This window comes from Oncorhynchus mykiss, chromosome 2 (genome assembly GCF_013265735.2).
Source record: "Oncorhynchus mykiss isolate Arlee chromosome 2, USDA_OmykA_1.1, whole genome shotgun sequence".
Classification (NCBI taxonomy): Eukaryota; Metazoa; Chordata; class Actinopteri; order Salmoniformes; family Salmonidae; genus Oncorhynchus; species Oncorhynchus mykiss.
The window spans coordinates 42,684,040-42,689,001 of NC_048566.1; the positions used below are offsets into that span (position 1 = coordinate 42,684,040).

Sequence of the window (4,962 nt, forward strand, 5' to 3'; positions counted from 1 at the left end):
CAAAGCATTAGGCCAGAGCAAGGAGTTTGGGTAGCCAGGCAAAGGGTCATCTTGTGTTTTTGGAACAACTAGAGGCCATTAGTCAGGTTGACTGGAAGTTCAGCATTAGCCTTAAGCCTCTGCCGTTTTACTGCCTATTAATACTACAGGGAGAAGTGACATACTCTTGTCTCCTTAATTGCCTTTTAATAAATTGTTTGTGCCCGAGTTTAATGATGTATATTGTGGCCCTGTAATGTGCCCTAATGATGGAGAACGAGGCGGCTGCCGGTGAAGTATTCATTTGGACTGCCTCCCCGATGATTACTGATCCGCCACTACCACCGCCGCTGCCCCCCCCCCCTCAGACAAGACGTGATTCATGGAGACTTTCTGCTCGATGCAGCGGCTTGATTTTTCACTGTCATGCTCTACTATAATCCTAATGCATCCGTAGGGGATCCTCAGCAATTAGTTTAGCTTGTATTTGTTTTGCAAGAGCCAGGCCAGATGAATCTAGAAGTAAAAAGTCTGGATGAAATGATTGCCTCTTAAATTAAAAGTTCTGAAGTCAATTTTTTTTTAACCCTAAACAAGGAAGGAGCAGATGTGAACTCTCCCAACAGATGATGTTGAACTGTTGTGGTTACTGCTGGTCTAACAAGCAAATATCTAAGCATGGCATAATGAGAGCTTTCACACTACTGAGCCGAACCAAACCAAGCTTGGCCTGGTTACGGATCCATCATAGTTGCTGGAACTAGGGGGGAAAGGATCATGTGAAATGAAAATATCTGAGCCTGCACAGGTCAGATCTTGTTGGCACACTTGTGTGAAAATGCAGTGCATGGGGTCAGTGATGTCACTGTTGGAAATTTCCCTCTGTCCAAGCTATAGTTTTTTCAGAAAGGTGGGGTTCCTTTGATGTTCAATTTATGGTTTCCACTAGTTACCACAGCCAGAAATGGGCTATATATGATTTTATGATATTTAATACATGTTTCTGTAGGTTGCCAAACCTTTTGTAGTTTTTTTCAGACACAAATTAAACAAAATAAAAATTTCAAATTCAGATTACAGACATTGTTATGCAACATAATTACATTATTAAACAATTCTGCAAACGTAAAATAACAGTATAATCTCTTGTAGGCAGATTCTGCGTGTAGACCAAAGAATCAGTTGGAACTGAATGGGATGCTTGAGATGACAAGCAGCAGAAGTTCTGCTTTTTTGTTCTTAGGATGTTTTAGGATTGGGCGAAGGCAGTGCTTAAACTGCTTCAATTCAAGTGCTTTGCACATGGGAGGGGGGTTGCTTTGGCTTTGGGAGAAATATATTCAGATTCTCTTTAGCCGAAATCTGCATAGATGATGTTTTGACAGTGTCAGAGGTGGTGGGACTGCTTTTGAGCTGTCAAATCCAGAAGTGGCTCCCAGCGTTATACCTAAAGCAGACATTGCCATTGGCTGCACCGAGTCACTTTAATTAAGAGAAATGCCATACAACCATGTTTACAAGTCCGAACACTGGAATGTGAATTTGTATCTACACCTCGATTAGGCTGATAGAAATCGTCATGATCACATTTAATGATTTTCAGCATCATTATTTCTATATAGCGTACACTTTCACGTTCTGAACTTCCAACGCAAGTGAGGTGGGTGTGGCTTCGTGACAATGATCACAAGAGCAGCTCCTTGCCAATTTGACAATTCCAACACAGTTCCACCTCTTACACTGCCAAAACATCAGCTATGCATGCGGGTGTTGGCTATCGCCGGTTAGCGCTTGATCTGATTGAATCTAGGCCTTCGTCTTTGCCGAAACTCTCAACTTCTAACACGTTTTGGCCCGGAAATTAATCATGCAGCTGACCAAATTACACAATATTTTACTTCTGGGTTAACCGAGATTACATAAATTAACATAATTATTACAAATGACAACGTTGTTTACAAGGACGATCTCCCTTAAGCATTGCAAAGTCCAATTGTATGAATTGGAATTCGTAACATATCTTTTTTTTGCAGGACGTAACATATATGAAATGAATGACGTTACACACAATTGTGCAACATTTTGGGGGCCCGTTTATACAAAACCTCTAGAGCATCACTTTAAGGGGAGCAGTACCTGCCACAGAAGAGGATGTTTTGAGTATTGTTGTGGCGCATGAAGAACAGAAAGGGGTGGTCTGTTTTGAAGGTATGTATATTTAACATTACTGATCAGGGAGACCGCCTTGTGGCAGCTGCAGCCTTCGGTGCCTTCCTCATTCACCTCTACAAAGGCATCTCCAGGTTGTTGGGTGGGTGTTGGGTGACGTACCTGAGAAATTGCTCCTGAACTCTTCAAAGGAGTCCATCATGCCCATGCTGACCAGAACTGCTTTTAGGTCGCAGGTCTTCTCCATCTTCAATCTGGGGAAGTGCATATGTCCCACCTGGTCCATGCAACAAACGTATCATACGTGAGCTCCCTCTTCAGCTTCTCCAGCCCAGTTTGTCTTCTATCTCTTCTGGGATCATGCTCAGATCACTCCAGAATCTAGAAGTTGACCTCAGGGATTAAGGTCAAGCAGAACATGCTCTCCTGATACATAATTTTCACTGGTTTACTCTAATTTCTTCTCACCTTGAACTGATCTTTTCTGGTGGATCTCTCCTTGAACTCCTTGCCTCACTTGCAATAAATGGCATTCACCAACGAGTTTTGGTTGTTGACAGCTCCCTTTTGCAACCGGTCCTGGAGTTTTCCCTCTGTCTTTTTATCCACCCAGTTAATATTAACCCTAGCTGCCTCTGCATTTGACTCAAAGTTGACAGACTCTGACCTGGCACCGTAGTACTTCCTAGTTTCACAGAGAAAAGCTTTTGTAAAGGCTTTGCCAGGTTCAGTGCATAGGGGGTAGTGCGTACGGGGACCAGACAGGAGTTTTCTGAACACCTCCGCTTTGTGGCGGGGCAGGGTCTCTAACATCCGTGCGGCAATATTGCACCTGGCCCCTTCAAACTGGCGGTTGGCCAGGCTCAGTGTGTATGGGGTTTGTCTTTGTTCAACTCAGGATTTTTTTTTTAACCCATCATGGATGTCACCATCAGCTTTGTGGAGGTGCAGCGCCTCTGATATCTGTGTAACAGGATTGCCCTTGGCCTCAAGGAATGCCATAGCCAAAACAGAGGAGAGAGGATGTTTCCTTCGCTGTTCCTCTCGCTGGTCTTCTCAAAGAGATTCAGTGAGAATTTGTTGTTTGACACAGACAGAGATGCCATCGTAACTGTTGTGAGCGACAGGGAGGAACTGAAAATGAACTGATGTGAGACTTATAGAGCGGGGCGTGGTCTCAAAGGTGAAGAGGAAATGCGTTCAGGTCAAAAGTACAAGGGTGCCAATCTTTCTTTCAAAGCAAAGCCCACCGCTGGTGCGCATGGCCAAAGAGCTCTATGTTCATGTCATTGAACAAATGTAAACGCCTGGAGTTTGCTTAACAGCATTGGCACTTTGATTGGAACTGGTGGTATGGTCAGGTGACATGAAAATAGAGCTCTTTGGCAACACGCACCAGTGGTGGGTTTAGCGTTGAAATAAAGAAGCATAATAAGAAAAGAACCCCATACCTATTGTAAAAAATGGGATCTTTGATGTTATGGGTCCATTTTGGTTCCACTGGTCCTGGGGCCCTTGTTAAGGTCAATGGCATCAAGAACTTTACCCAGTACCGGGACATTTTAACCAAAAACCTTGTTGCCTCTGCCAGGAGGCTGAATGTTGGCCTCAAGTGGATCTTCCAGCAAGACCATAGCCCCAAGCACACATCAAAATCCATAAAGAAATGGTTAATTAACCACAAAATGTTGCAATGGCCATCTCAGTCTCTGGACTGGAACCCTAATGAAAAACTGTGATTTGAATTGAAGAGGGCAGTCCATAAAGCACAGAGGAAGGATATCCAGGATCTGGAAAGATTCTGTATGGAGAAAATGGTCTAAAGATCCCTCTTAATGTGTTCTCCAATCTCATAAAGCATTTTAGAAAAAGGCTAAGTGTCATTATTCTAGCAAGGGGGATAAAATAATATAATTGTTTTAAAAAAATGTAGCATACAATATAGCTAAGTATTTGTATTATTTTATATAGTCTTTTTTTGCTCATCTTTAGAGAGAGGGAGAGAGATTCAACCTAACCTGCCCGAGGGAGGCCTCACCATGACAGTTGTCTGTGTATGTGACTTTGTGTCCTCTCTGATTACCCAGCATTGATTTGGAAGGAGACCAGACTGGGTGGGACAACAATGCATGTATACGATGTAAAGACAGACAAATTGCTAACATCATGCCTTTATTATTATTATATCCATTTTAGATGTGAGAATAAAAAAATTAAACATGTATATCCACCCCCTCCTTCTTTTCAGCACCATATGCTTTTATCTTGACAACTAGGATCATAAGAGACATTGAACCATTAAAATGCTGTTAATGTTTCTGTTGAGGAGACAGCCAGTGAGTGCTTCCCAAATTGCACCCTATTCGCTATATAGAGCACTGCTTTTGATCAGGGACCATAGCGCTATGTTCAAAAGTGGGGCACTATATAGGGGATAAGGTGCTATTTGGGACACAGCCAGTGAAATGAAGGCATGTGAGATGGCCATGCTGAGGGATGAGCCGTGCTTTATGCTCTGTGAACAGGGCCAGCAATTAGGCTGAATAATTACGCGCTGAAGGGGAGACATGCTTCGCCCCACTGATCAGCAAAGTTCACGCAAAGTTATAATTAAACAATAACTTGTTTACAAATGAACACACAAACATTTGTGTACTTAAGGGCGCACAGTGTAGTTAGCTCAGATGCGTCTGAGGTTGAAAAACAACAATGTCAAATGGTGGAATTATAGGAGCTGGTGGAATTATGGGCGCTGGTGAGCCTTTGTCACGGTTATCTAAGGGAGAGAGAGAGGGAGCGAGAGAATCATCCCAC

General features: G+C 43.0%; 1 pseudogene; it reads right to left on the minus strand.

Annotated features, from left to right (window-relative positions):
- Positions 1-2,099: 2,099 nt before the first annotated feature.
- LOC118936750 lies at positions 2,100-2,961 on the minus strand (annotated as a pseudogene).
- Positions 2,962-4,962: the final 2,001 nt, after the last annotated feature.